A 14,822-nucleotide genomic window follows, 5' to 3' on the forward strand; every position below is an offset into this window, starting at 1 on the left:
GATGCCAGCAAGTGGAAGTGGGCTGATAGGTCAGTTCTTTCCAGGAGCCTCTGGAGGCCAGTTTGGCATGCAGAAAATGAAACTGATGCCACAAATGGGAGTTGAACCCATGCCTCCTTGGGGAGACTGGAACACGCAAGTGAGAGGGAGGGGAAATGTCTGGAGGTTAGCGCTTTTGACCAGTTGTCCATCTTCTCAGGGCTGAAAGTAAAGCTCTTTCAATACTAGCTTTGCTTAGTTTTTTTATGAGTCAGGCAGATTTGACTCTCTCTGTCCTCATCTGTAGCATAACCCATTCAACACCAAAGAGCCATTCTCCAGCACAGCTGGCTTTCGCCCATAATCACCCTGATATGAGCTAATGATGGGAGGTACTTTATCCTTTGCTGAAAAGAAATGGATGAAGGAGGAGCTGCCAGTTTGCCACACTGAGGCTCTGTCTACCCTACAGGGATCTTGTGAAAGAAGCCCTTCCAGAAGATCTCTTCCGATAGAGCTTCTTTCAAAGAGTGTGTCCACACACAAAGAAGAGAATCAAAAGTGTGATCTGCTCTTTCAAAAGAGAGCAGCCACCCAGCTCCAGCTCTTTCGAAAGAACGCACCAGGGATCCTAAATGAAAACTGTTCTTTCCAAAGAAAGGCCCTTCTAAGGCCGTTTCTGCACAGACCACTTTCTTCGAAAGTGGCCTGGTAATACACAGCCTGAAATATGCTAATGAGCCATGGATGTAAATTCCCTATACCTCATTAGCATACGGCCACATGATTTGGAGTCTGGAAGACCGTTCTTCCGGACTCCAACCGCCGTGTAGAAGCGCGTCCCCGGAGGTGCTCTTCCTGAAACAGGAAGGAAGACTGATTTCAAAAGGAGCACTGCATTCTTTGCATTGACTTCCATAAGAATGGTTTCAGAGCGCAGACGATCCATGGGCTCTTTCAAAAGAGCCCCCTTCTTTCAAAACATCTTTCAAAAGAACTTGCTAATGCAGACGCAGTCTGAGGGTTGGAATTCTCCTCTGCTCAGATTTGTTAAATAAGTGGCAATCAAGCGCCCAAGTGATGGGAGCTCTTTTTGGCTGTTATTCCCCACTCTCCCTCAAGTGTTAAAGTTTCATGAAAGGAAAAAAACCAATGAGGAAGAAAGCAGTGCAGGTGAGGGTTGGACATCCCTGGACCCAGCCTCCCAAAGCTTAGAGATACCTGCCCTAAGCCCACACTGCACAGCTCTCCTTACACAGGAAGGAGCAGCAGGATCACTCTCCCAAGGGCACCAGCCCTCCACAGCAGCTCCATTGGCTTTCTCTGCTTCTCATTTCCTTGCCAGGTCTCCTGGCCTCAAGAACTCCCTCTCTAGGAAGCGAGGAAGTCATAGAAACAGGAATCCAGTACCTAAGCCAAACACGCACAGCCACACTTCAGCAGAGACTCATGTGGCACCCGAGAAATCCCATTCAGCCTGGTTCAAATGCCTCTGACTCTGTCTGCACTACAAAATTAGGTTGAACAAGTTTGTCGTGGCTGATTTTAGTAAGAGGGCGGACAAAGTTGCAGAAGAGAGAGACATTTGCGGGCTGACAACACTGGGCTACTGGGAAAGGAAAACCAGCAGTGGGAGAATATGGACATGGAAGTGACTCTTGCCTCACCTGAAAGGGGAGGAGGTACCGCTTGAGCTAACCCCCCACATGTGCAAGCCGTTTGAGGCACCAGCCAGGGAAAGTGAAGGCTCCAGAGTCTGAAGTGGAACAGTGTCAGATGTGTGTGGTGGGAGGGGAATATGTACATTTGGGGAAAGGGTCCTGAGTCCTGGATCCCAACCACATGCGTTGGCACAAAGAGAAAATGCTCCTGCATGAGGTGTGTCATGGGGCTAAGAGTTCCCCCCACAAAAAGCACCACACCTCAGAAGAGAAAACCACTGTGATGTAACCCAACAAACCCAGCCACACACCCAGCTCAGCAGCCCCAGCTGCCCTCCCCAAACTCCCAGTGAGGTCCAACACACAATGAACAGCCCTCCCTTGGCCTGGCTGGACACCCACAGACAATGTTCCCTCCAGCCTTTTCCATCCATGTGTGGAATAAATTTGATATGCTCTGAACTATGCACCAATGAGCACCACCAACAGAAACAAAAGCCTCAGTGGTGAGCACTCTGCGAATCAGCTGAGTGACACTGGAATCTCTCCTGAGCAGTTGAACAAGCCCACAGCTAATGGGGCACAGGGCCTCAGACACAGCACCGCACCCAGCCCTGCCCTGATTTGGCCTTGGGATGCACTGAGTGAGGGAGCCAACTGCCCCTGAGCTCAGCCCACGCTGGAGGCAGCCAGACAACTTTAGCAGAACACAGTGTCAGATGGGGGATAGAAGGTACATTTGGGGAAGTGGTCCTGAGTTTTGCATCCCAGCCCTGACGGCCACATCCTCATGTGGGCGTGGCCTTAGTGAGGGGGAGGATCCCCACAGTGGGTCTTTATGGAGGCCTGAAGGCAGTCACGGTCTCCTCTGCACTTCCACACATTGCAGCTATGTCAGTGACCCAGCCCAATCAGAGACTGAACTCCAGTCCACCTCATTCATCCACCATGAGGCCCAAACCCCTCTCTTAACAAGCATGTGGATGGAGAAGCACAACCATGATAGAGCCAGAGATTTGCAGCCAACCATCCCAGCACTTCGAGGTCCCACTGAGATTTCAACGCAGATTGCAGGAATGAGAACCCTGAGCGCTGCCCATTACCCTATGGGCCCTGCAGTTGTACTTTTCTTGGGAACCTGTGACTCTTGGCAGGCTGCTGCCATGTGCTCCTTGCCTCCCTCCAGCTGCTTCATCGCCTGCCCCATCTCTGCCTCTCTCCTCCTCCAGACATCAACCCCAGCCCTTCCCGCTGCTGACTGCAACTGGCTGTCGGGCCACATTTCTCTGACGCCCTGAGAAGGATGAGATAAGTCCATTCTTCCTTTACAAAAACCAGCTGGAGACAAATAACGGAGATGCAGAGATTGGAAAGGTCGGTGGTGATTGTAGAGCAATATCCGGCCAACAGAGGAGATAATAGCTCTGGCTGTGAATTCACAGGGTAACTGACATCCTCTCTGCACACACATTTACAAAGTGTGCAGACACCATGCGGCTGAATATGACACATTTGAAAGACTCTGAATGATCATCTGCCAAAACACGAGCAAGCTGCAGACTTTTGCAGTTCACAAAACCATCCCTGTTGCATGTATAGCACCATCACATCTAGCTCAGCAAACCTGTGAGAGCCCAGGCCCACCAGCACAGAGGAGACCAAGAACCCACACCTGACTCCCTGCCAGCCCCAACACCTGGGCCTGCCCAGCTTTGCTGGTGTTTGGATCCTGTAAGGCACCAGGGTGAGCTCAGCTTGTGCTGGGTAGAGTCACACAGACCAGGCAGGTAAAGGGGCTATGAAGGACTAAGCCCAGCATCACCAGTCCATCCAGCTCAGAGTGTGTGAGTCTCACTCCAGGCAGGAGGGAGTGTGGGGAAGGTTTGGGAGGTGAGGTCAGGTGCAGTGGGTGTGAGAAGTGATGTTTGTTCTTCCTCCACAGCTGGGTTTGCTTTGCAAGTCTGAGTGTTGCTCAGAGAGCAAAAAGTCTTGAGTTGAACTCCCTGATGCTGCCCCCAGAGAGTGTGTTTGCTGCTCTCCTTGACTTTGTGTTGTTCCCGACATTTTTCTCCCATTCAGAGTGGTTTGTGACCTGTTCAGAATGTGAAGTTAGTTTCTTGATTTGGACCTGTGAAGAGACCTTGGAAATGACCCTGGAAGTCAGAAGTTTGATGCAGAACTTCTCAGAGCACTGGCTGTTTGCTCAAACCTGGTCCTGGAGCATATCCCAGGCATCTTTTCAAAAGGGGGCTTGTTGGTCTAGGGGTATGATTCTCCCTTTGGGTGGGAGAGGTCCTGTGTTCAAATCCCAGACAAGCCCTTTTCCTCATGCTCTCCCTGGGCAGCTGGTGGCCTTGCAGGTATTCTTCCTCAGCTCATTTGCTCAGTGTGAAGAAGTAGTTGAATGGAACTGGATGGCTCAGCCCAGACATTAACTCTGCCAAGATGAGGCCCCTGCCAGCGACTACACCCCTTCTCTTCACTGTGGCAGCGCGTCTTGCTGGCAGAAACCACCAATGCCCATCGTGCAACTCAGCTGTGTTTTGGATAACTTGGCATTTCCCATCTTCTGAGCTAAAGGCCCTTCAATTCTCTTTCACTCCTACAGTGACCCAGGCAGTCCGCTTGTTCCCTGCCACAGGTCCAATCTATGCGATGCCAACAGGGGCTGTTGGGGGAACCCAGGTCCACTCTCCCTCTGGTTCCAGCCCAGCAGGGACCCTACTTCAAGCACTTCTTGGCTTTTCCCTCCCAGCTCCCACTGCTCCTCCCCTGCATTGCGTCCTACAACTCCCCCTTCATTTGGCTCTACTGGCTATGAACCCTCAGCCTTTCAAGTGATGGCCATTTCCCAGCAGCCTCTGTGTTACTAGCATCCATCCTGCCTTTGCAGCCCCAGCTGCTCCTGCTGGCAATCGCTCTGTGCTCCTCGTCATTTCCTCCAGGTGCAGCCTGGGCAGTGATTCCTTCACAAGCCTGTGCTGGGGGGATGTCCTGCCACAGTTACCGTCTGGTTTAGTTCACGCTCAGGACTCTGAGTTGTTCCAGTCTCTGCACGTGTTTTGTTGCTCTGGTTGGTTCTTGGGTTTGGTTCTTTTTTGAGGCCAAGCAGAGCAGCAGGGGACATGGCAGGCAGCTGTCCCAGGTAAGAAACCCCTCATCTTGCAGACCAGGACTCTAGCCTCTCTGGTAGCCCCAAGGTTAACTACGACATGAGCCTTTGGGGGCGGGCGTCACTGCATGCTCGTCTCAGCGCCACCTTCTGACCCATGGCAGTGGGGCTGCTGTTAGCCTGGCTCACTCAGGTCTTGCTTTCAGGGGCTCTGGCCAACGCCTGCAGCTCAGGAACTGGGGCCTTTTCTGCTGCTGCATTGGTCACTTCTGCAGTTTCCTCTCTGGTAGGGCTGTGCTGCTCCTGGGCTTGGGGCCTTTCTGGGGCTCCTGGCAGCTCTGCCCCAGCCTGGTGAATATTGCCTGCTGAGAGCCACGGGCTTGTCCCTGTGCCTGGGACAGGCCCCACTGCTGCTGGCTGACTGTGATGGAGCCAAAGAGCTCTGAGCTTGTTCTGCACCATGAGGTCTTTGTGTGTCAGACTCCTGACTCCCCCAGTGCTGGCTCTGGTTCCCCTGCCCAGCACAGCCCGTGGTGAGCAGGCCCTGCCTGTGCATGTCATATTGTGCCTCTGTGCGATCAATGGAGCAGAAAGCTGAGCCTCGCAGGCTGGGAACTGACTGCAGCTGAGGGCTGGGTTTGCACAGGGCTGGTACATTTGTAGAGGGAAACGTGCGGTGTTTAAATCCATTTCAAACATCTAGTGCAACCCCCCCACTTACTGAAGAGGGAGATGAAAATCTATTTCCTTTAAGGAAACCCCGTGAAAAGGAGCATTTGGGACCTCTTCAGCAGCAGTCAACTTCATCACCACCTTGCTAGTCACCAGTGGAAAATGGTGAGAGTTTTGTCACGATGGAGAAGTAACTTGACCTCTCTCAGAAGGAGTGTGAATGTGACAGTCTGGCCAGCCCAGGAGTTCGTGGTGCCGGCCTCCCAAGCCTGTCCAGAAAAGGCTTAAGTTGCAGGTTGCCTGGTGTAATGGGCACCACTCACTCAGAATTGTTAACTGTGCAATGTGAGTTGACAGCTCAGTGGGACCTCCTGGTACATCGAGTGCTGGCTGTAAATCTCTGTCTGTTCAAGGACTGGGCCTTTTTTATCCACAGGCACACCTGAGTGTGGGGCTTTTCCTCATGCTGTGAATGAGGCTCACTGGAGCTCCACCAAGAGTATCGCACCTTCAGAGGAACCTCCCGGAAATTGGCCCATATCCCCCACTGGTTCAAAGCCCTCCCCATGCACCAAGCCAAAGGGGAATTGGTTGCTGTGTTCACCTCAGCTGCTCTGAGGGAGGCTGTGGCTGAAAGCCTCCTGCTCTCTCCTCCCACTCAGCCAGCCACTGTTTTACTAAGGGAGGGGCCCCTCCTAATCTCCACTACCTCCCCCCCACCAGCAGCCACCACAAACCTGGCACTGCACTGAGTTAGCTGCAGTAAATGATAGTAGTTGTCAGGCCACCATTTCCCGCTGGTGTGGTCTGTCCCCTGGCTCAGACACCCCCCCAGCCTGGCCCACTCTCCTCCTCAGCCAGCAGTTTAAACCTGAAACCAGCACAGCAGCCCCCGCAAACCAACACGCTCTTTCTTCTTCCTTTCCTTTTCCTCACGTAACCCTTCTATTTCTGCCTGGTGCTGCCAGAAGGGCCGGGCTCAACTCCTGGGGGGTTTCCTGTCAAGGGTACAACCAACCAGCTTCAGCCCCCACCCAGTGGCCTGGGACAATTTCACCCCCGTGCTGGGTGCCTGTAAGGCGGTTCTGCCCCCTCGCAAGCGCAGAGTCTGAGATAGAAACAGCTTGTTTAATGACCATAACGTACCCCCAGGTTACAGTGACAGATGCAGTGTATCTAAGCAAAGAAGAGACAAACCCCTTTTCCAAGATCCCATCCCCATATGCAGTAGAACCTCGTCTCTTGCCGGGGCTCTTGGCCCTTTACCACAAACACAATTACAGGGCCTCTGGCAGTGCAGTCCCAAACCCAGAGCCCACACGTACATCACCAGGGCAGTACAAGCTGCCCACTTGTCTGCAGCATCCCCTTGCTGCCTCCTGCCAGCCACTGGCCTCCTATCAGCTCCCCACCATCATCCACCACTCCTCCTTCCAGCCCCCTGCCAGTCACCATTGTCACTCCCTTATCTATTACACTGCTGAGAATTGCCCTGAGGCAGCCCCTGTGATTTCAGCTTTATAGGGCCTTAACTATTACTGTGTAATTTCAGCTTTTAATATCTTCTGTGGGGTTTCATGAATATTATAGTACCCAGCTCTTTCTTTTAACAAGCAAGAAAAGCTAGTCAAGATAGGTTTATATCTGCCAAACAAACACATGGACAAGCCCTCAGCACATTAGCTAAAACAACAACCACCTTTTATTTATTTATTTATTTTTTTTTGCTTTACAATGCTTTAAACCAGGGAGCCCTGTGTCATCAATGTCTTATGCAGCTATGGCGACTGCCCTGTCCCCAACAACAACCCAGACCACTGGTGAGATCTCACAACTCCTACACAGTGTCAGCTTAAATTGTGATTTTACAAATTGTGATGTTTACAATAGACGAAATCTCATGGCTGACTTGCTACCCATCAGGCTTTGACTGAAAGGTATCACACAGGCACACCTTTGCATTCTTATGCAAATGATCTCTGGGAGACACATTCCTCCCAGCCTCAGGAAATCCCAGCCTCAGTAACCTTGTGTTCCTGCTGCCACATTCCCAACACTTCCACTGTACAGACTGATCTGTTATCAGAAGGGAAGGAAGAAACTCAGGCATTGAGCTCAGCCCACCTGCTCGGAAGACAACCAGGCTAACACTTACACCAAGCCCTCTTTGTCCTCCTTGAAACACCCAGAAATAGGGATCCCTGAGAACCTGTTTTCACCCCCGGTGCAGCCAAGTCATCTTCTCCACTGGATTTTCCCTTTCTCTGAGAGGCGCGGGGGCTGGCTCCAAGCAGAGTGTTCTGGTGAGCTTTCGTGGGACAGACCCACTTCTTCAGAGCAGAGCCAGAGCAGAACACACTCAATATTTAAGGCACAGAGAACCAAAAACAGTAATCAAAGTTGACAACTTCAAACTCTCTCAGACAAAGAGTTAATGGGCACAAAATGGACATCAAAACATTCCTGATTCACAAACTAGTCAGTGTACATTTTAATGGAGTGGGCCATTCTGTTAATGACTTAAGAATTTGCATCTTATTGAAGAATTTTTATTCCACTTTGGAAAAAGAGACTGCTCAACTCTCTTTCATATTCAAATTCAGCACATTAACATGTGGTTTGAACCGGGATGCAAATTTTCTGGGATACTACAGTGGCTCTTTTGCATACTTGGCTTCATCTAATTTTTGACTCCCCTCCCGCCCCGCCCCTCTGCTCTCTGATTTGCTGACCTTGATAATACATTTTTCTGATTTGTCAACCTTGATTACTGTTTTTGGTTCTCTGTGCCTTAAATATTGAGTCTGTTCTGCTGTGGCTGTGGGCTGAAGAAGTGGGTCTGTCCCACGAAAGCTCACCTCAAAATTATTTTGTTAGTCTTTAAAGTGCTACTTTACTGCTTTTTTGTTCTGGAGAGAGAAAGTTTAATGAAACTCCATTTGTAAAACCACTCTGGCATGGGGGAGGAAAAGGAGCCGGGGAAGCGGGTTTGTCTTGCAGGGGCCTGAAGATCAATGACTCAAAAGCGAGTGTCTGTCACTTACGTACAGAGGAACGGCAAAGCCCAGGGCAGGAAGAGGAGAGGGCTTGTGCTGCCAGCGGGAGAGAGCTCACTCCAGCAGTCTCCTCAGGCTGAGGGCAGGTGGTAACAGGAGCCTCTTGGGTACCCACAGATTTGAGTCTCTTCCTTTCCCACAGTGGCCCATTTTCAGGATCTGCTTTTTCTCAAGCAACCCCTTTCTCCTTCTCCACAACCCAACTTCTGTCTGACACACGTGGGATGTGGCCACACGAGCCTCTCTTTTGCAGGGGCTATGGGAGTGCGCCACTTCAGAAGATGCTGTGATGTAGGGGGGTATGTGTGTGTGTGTGTGTGTGTGTGTGAGTGGCTCACAGAGACTGTGGGGCTCCTGCTGAGGGTAACCTGGTGACCAGGTAACACCTTTGTACTGCAGACAAAGGGGGAGGTGGAGCCCAAGGAGTTTAAATTGAAACTGGGAGTTGGGAGCAGTTCGTCTGGGGTGGGAGGGAGAGAGACAAAGGAGGGGGCAAGGCCCCAGCTCTGGGGGCCCCTCAGGGCCTCCTCTTCCCAACACGGATTGGATTGGCTGTCTCTGCCTACCGTACTGACTCTCCTGTAAGATGCTGTGTCCTGTCAGCTAATAAACCTGCTGTTCTCCTGCTGAGGGAGAGTCAGTCCTGCCCACGGATGGGGTGCAGAGCTTGGGAAGCCTGAACAGATGCTAATCAGGCAGTGATGTCAATACGCAACAACTCAATAGCATAAAAGCAGCCTCCTGCACTTGAAAAGGGCCACTGCTGCAAGGACCCTATTTGACTGATGAAAGCCCCACCTTTGCCTTGCAACTAATAGGAGGGAGAGAGGGGCTTTACCCCAGATGGGACTTGAACCCACAATCCTTGGCTTAGAAAGCCAATGCCTTATCCATTAGGCCACTGGGGTACTCAAGCAAAGGGAAGCAATGAGGGATAAAATTCTCTCTCATAAATGTACGTTTCTTACCTTGGAAGACAAAACATTTGTTCTTTCTTTGTATTTGTTCTTTCTTTGTTGTGATTTTGAGAAACACCCATGGACTAACTCTGCAGTAGCAACAAAGGAGTGACCCACACCCAGCTAGATGTCAAGTTACCATCCCTGGCCATTCACCACTAAGGGACATGTAGGTAACAGAGTCACAGTTCCCATGAAAGGCAGCTGCTCAATGGGCTGTACGCCGTGAGCTGCCTGGCACTGAGACTCACCGAGGTTCTTTCTGGCACCCAGAGGAGCATGTAAAATAAGGGACATTGACATGATCGTTTCTCCTCTCCTCCTGTTCCTACACTGAAGGCAGCAACAGTGTTGGAAAGACAAAGAAACCTTTGACTTGTCCAAACCAGAAAACCATCCCAGCAAGCACAAACTGCCAGAAGTTATGGGGAAGGGAAACCTTCCAATCTGGCTCAGCCTGAGAACATTTAGGAATTAGACCAGAATTTCTCTTTTCTTTCTCTTGGAGCAGTTCTGGACTCCAGCACCAATAGCACCTTGAAGCACATGCAACTAATCTGCTTGTGGGGAATAAATGCTTTTTAACGTTTCATCTTAGCTGCTGCGGTTTTGATTGACATTTGGGGAGTCTGTGCAAGGTAAAGTGCAGGGAACTGGGCTTGTTGACCTCGTGAGGTCCCTTCCAGTTCTAGTACTCTATGAAAGAGACTGAAGCACGGTCACCCCTTTGATTTACTGAGGGACTCAAGAGGGAGCTCACTCTAATGAGATGGTCTACAGCTGTGTCATGTAAGCCTTTTGTCAGAATGAGTTGGCAGCAACCAGGGCCTGTTTCAACGTCCAGGGGTCCCTTTTCATCCACCTCACATAGAACCGGCTGGAGCCCCCACCCAGTAGCCCGGGAAATTCTCACACCCCTGGGCGCCTGGCAGAGGCAATGCTTCCCCACTCACAGGCAGAGAGTCTGAGTGGAGAAAATAAGCTTTTAATGAAAGAGGCAGAAAAGTCATATGGCACAAGCTTGGGGAAATACCACACCCAGAGTTCGCAACCAACCCTCAACTAAGTGTCCCTGCTAAACTAGATGGAGCAGCGCCCTTTGCCTCTCAGGCTCAGCAGTCCTCTACTGTAAAGAGTGAATCCACACCCAAACTTTCTCCCTACCCACTTCAAATGGCCCACTTACAAGTCTGCCCAGTCCGTGCAGGCCCTGACACATCACTTTAGACTTGTCTACACTCGCCCCTTCATAAAACTAAACAGGAAGAAGGGACATTTGAAGAATAGGGGGTCCCTTCGACAGGCCCCCCCTACACAGACGGCACAAGATTCGAAAGTGGCACTTTTCAATCCCTGTGTCCTCCGTTATGCTAATGAGGCACTGAATATTCATGGAGGCACCTTCTTTGCTTCTTCTGACCTCACTCATGACCATGCCCCTTCCGAAAGGAAGAGGCTGGTGTCGATGGGGCCCTTGACGCATTCCCTCACTGAACAGGAGGTAATGCAACCTCTGTGCTGGACCATCGTTCCGCTTCCCTTGCCAGCTGCCCACCCGCCAGCACACCTGCTGGCCGCTTCTCACACCAGATGCCCCTCTACTCTCTTGTGGGTTTTGCAGTGGACAGAACCCTGGGGTTGTAGCACTCCAGGGCTTCAGCTACCCACTCACAGGGGATTTCAGTCCCGAGTGGTATTCAGCTCTGGACCTACGTACAGCATCTCAGTCTCACCAGGATGGATTCTTACAGAATAGTTATAGACCCATCTCCAGCTCTACCTTCCAACAGCAGGGGGAAGAAATAGTCACACCAGTTTTCCTGCTGTATCACCCAAAGGCTTCCAGCAAGCTCAATCAACCACTATTCCTCCCCTTTTCCACCTCATAATGCTTTGATGGAGGGAGCCCTGTGTAACCCATATCTTACATGGCAGTGGTGACTGCCCCGTACCCCACAACACCTTCAAGCATTGGTGAGACTCCACAATTCTTACCCTGGGTGACAGCACAAATTGTCACGTTACAACAACAAGTTATTTACAATAGACGAAAAATCGTTGCTTCACTTGCTCCCATCAGGCTTTGTTTACAAGGTACCACATGGGCACCCCTTTACATTTTCGTGGCAAAGACCTCTGAAGGGCACATTCCCCAATACCCCAGCAGCACTGAGTTCCTGCTGGCACGTTCTTCACAACAAGAAAAAAATTCTGAGAAGCAGGAGATGAGCTGATGCCTCCTTGCATACAGTTCATGAGCAGCTCAGGGGACCATTCCTGCAATTCACCTCGCAGGCCCCCTCCACACTGACAGTGGTGTGACAAGAGAGCAAAAAGGTGTGTGGGGGAAAAAACTGCTCTCAGGGTTAAAAGAGGTTTTTTCACACTAACCAGACTCACTCTGTAAGCGGGTACAAGGGGGTCATCTGCACTTCTTTGAAGTCCCCACCCTGTCAACGAGAAGTCCCTATTTTGTTGCCTAGAGACAATTTATCCTGTAGGCTCCTCTGTCTGTGTTATCAGGTACCTTTGTAGTGTAAACTGGCCTCAAGCACAGCTGGTGTTTGCAGACACGTCTCAGGGCAATTCTGCTGAGACTTTCATATGTTAAAGAAGACAATTAACGACTAAACTGTCCAAACAAACTGGAAAGAGTCCTTGGAACTGGTTCTCATGGCTCCCACTTCTTTGGAAGCTGGCAGCCTGCATGCATGCATCATAAAGTTTCCTTTTAGATCTCACTCTTGCCTCACTGCTTTGACCTCCAGCCTCGGACCTTTGGGGGACACTGTACGCCAGGGGAACAGGGTTCCCCAACACCAGCCAGGAAAAAGTCATGGGTGCTCAGAAAATACACTTGCTTATGGGTTGCATGGTGGAAGGGGCAGTACTCAGGACTTTCCATTCTGCAATCTGAGTTCAAATATCAGTGGGACCTGGTGGTTCTCTACTGTATACCTCTTCTTTTCCAAAGGCTTGGCTATTTTATCCCCAGGAGTACCCGAGTGAGTGCTTTATCCTCCTGCTGGATGAATGAAGCCCATTGGAGCCAGGTGTCTGGTTGGGCTGACTCACCAATCCACCTGCAATATATTGGTGACCTAGAACTCACCAGTGTGTGTAGAGATAGATGTGGTCTGAGGTTGTGTTTCTCATGGCTGCCCCTGATGCCCTCACAACTTGTCCTGGAGGTGCCAGGCTACTCCTATTGCACACATGGCACTTAAAGAAAGGAGCACCAACACCAGGCTAAAAAAATCATGGGACAGCAGGAGTCCCAGGCTGGAGCCCAGCTCACCTGTCCTGCTGATACTGACACCTCTATGGGATGGCTCAAAACCCACAGAGCACCTGAAGGCAGTGCAAGAGGAGGGGAGGACCATGACCGTATGTGGCCTGAGAATCTTCATAACGTCTCTGAGCCAGGCTGCTCCCCACCACCAAACCTTCAGTAAGAACAACCCCAAAGCAGCGTGTGGTCTACAGGCAGCGTCACAAGGTGGGAGGAAATCAGCCAAATCCTCAGTGAGGTCTCATAACTGTGGGGCTAATTTTAGATGTGGGGCAGGAGATGTGTCCTGAAGAGGCTGTTCCCCAGCTGGAGACAAGCACAAAACAAGCCAGAGCTTGCACAGGGTTCGGCACAGTCACATGGAGACCTGCCCCAGGCCCTGTGTCTGGTTCTGCAGATCAGTCTATTGCTGTTGGGGCAGAGAGGAGATTGTGACATTCATTCCCCCTCGGGCAAGTGTCTGTCCCTTTCCCAGCTGTGTACTGCACAGCTCAGGAGCTGGGAGAGACCAGAGCCCCTGAACCAGCCTTGGGAACAGGCCCTTCCCTTAGAGGCAGCTGCCCACGTCCCACTCTGCAGCTGAGCCAGGGCTGCCCCCTCCTTGCCAGGGCACTACACCCTTGGCTGTGCTTGGGGCCTGCTCAGCCCAGGCAGAAGCTCTGCAGGGGGCACAGGTGAGTGCAGCGCTGTTGGGCTGACACAGGCTGGGCCCAGCAGCAGCCAGCCTGTGTCCCGCATGGTGACCAGCCCACATTGCCAGCATTTCCCCTCACCTCTGACACAGACGGCCCCCAGGCAGTCCCTGGGCAGTGTCTCAGGGCGTGTGCAGCTGTGTTGTCCTGGTGTGGCTAAAACACAGGCCTTTTTGAAAGCAAGATTTGAACCTCCACCCAGGAAGCCCACTAGATTTGAACTCCAACGCCTTAACCACTCGGCCATCACAGCTGTGAGACTATTACTGCCCCCAGGCCAGAGACCCTGGTGAATGCTTGGTGGGCCGAGGCTGGTCAGGAACCCTGCCAGACAGCTGGTGGGTTTTGCTGCCCTCCCCTTTCCTCAGCCCCGGCCCCGGCAGTGTCCCTGGAAGCTGTGTGCTTGGGCGGCTGCTCAGGAGAGATGCAGGTGCTGCCTGGCTAATTAGCAGAGCCCCACAGGCAGCAGCCGGTGTTTCTCTTGGAGGTGCACATCTGCCCAGGCCTTGGTGCACAGAGCAAAATGTATTCTACGTCCCCAGGGAACATTCGAGGGAACTGTGGCCCTGGGGCAGCAGATGGTGGGGGAGGGGGATCATTCTGCCCTGGAGAAAGTTCAGTGTGAAATAGGAAAAAAATAGTTTTCTAATTCAGAAAATGTTGTTGCAACAAGGTGCAAATAGAAGAACATTTTCATTTACACGCAGCAGCTTTCCCAAAGCCGGCACCTAGGCACACTTCTCACAGTGGAATCACTTCCTTCCTGAGCTCATGGGAATAAGGGGACTTCGAAGTAGGCGGGGTCCTTTCAAAAAGGAGCCCTGTCTGGATGAGACGCGCTGTGGCGAGCCACGTCAATTTCGAAGCGCCGCTGCCGCTCGCATGCTAATGAAGCGCTGAGGATGCATTTCAGCGCTTCATTAGTAAACTTCGAAATGGCCATTTGCGTGGCCATTTCGAAGTTTGGGGCACGTGTAGACACGGCCTATGGCTCCCCAAACCAATCCTGTGGCAATCCATGGCCAACGACCTGGAGCCTTGTATCCCCCAGACCCTCCCCTTCAACCCATCTGAGGGGTTTCAGAAACCCAGCCAGGAGTGAGGCCAAGGTCAAGGAATTCTGGTGCTCTGAGGGGATGAGGAGCTATTGCTCCACATGACAAGCTGGTGCCAGGATGCTGCAGTTTTCAGCCACCTCTTGACTGGCCTGAGCTCCAAGGGACACCCCACCTGCAAAGCAGACCAACGATGGAGCAAAGTGAAGGAACTGTGGCAGGTCTACTGCCAAGCCCATGATGCGGCCACCATCTGCCCCACTTCCAGGAGCTCAACAGCCTCCTGGGACCCACCTGGGATACCACCAGGTCAGATGGAGCCCAACTGGATAACAGGCTGTCTG

General features: G+C 51.7%; 2 non-coding genes across 2 annotated transcripts; one reads left to right on the forward strand and one right to left on the reverse strand.

Moving 5' to 3' along the window:
- Positions 1–3,888: 3,888 nt before the first annotated feature.
- Positions 3,889–3,960, forward strand: TRNAP-UGG (transfer RNA proline (anticodon UGG)). The gene has a single exon. It is a non-coding gene; the product is annotated as a tRNA-Pro (tRNA).
- A 5,355-nt stretch (positions 3,961–9,315) lies between these two features.
- Positions 9,316–9,388, reverse strand: TRNAR-UCU (transfer RNA arginine (anticodon UCU)). Its single transcript has one exon. It is a non-coding gene; the product is annotated as a tRNA-Arg (tRNA).
- Positions 9,389–14,822: the final 5,434 nt, after the last annotated feature.

The sequence above is a fragment of the Carettochelys insculpta genome, chromosome 7 (assembly GCF_033958435.1).
Source record: "Carettochelys insculpta isolate YL-2023 chromosome 7, ASM3395843v1, whole genome shotgun sequence".
Lineage (NCBI taxonomy): Eukaryota > Metazoa > Chordata > Testudines > Carettochelyidae > Carettochelys > Carettochelys insculpta.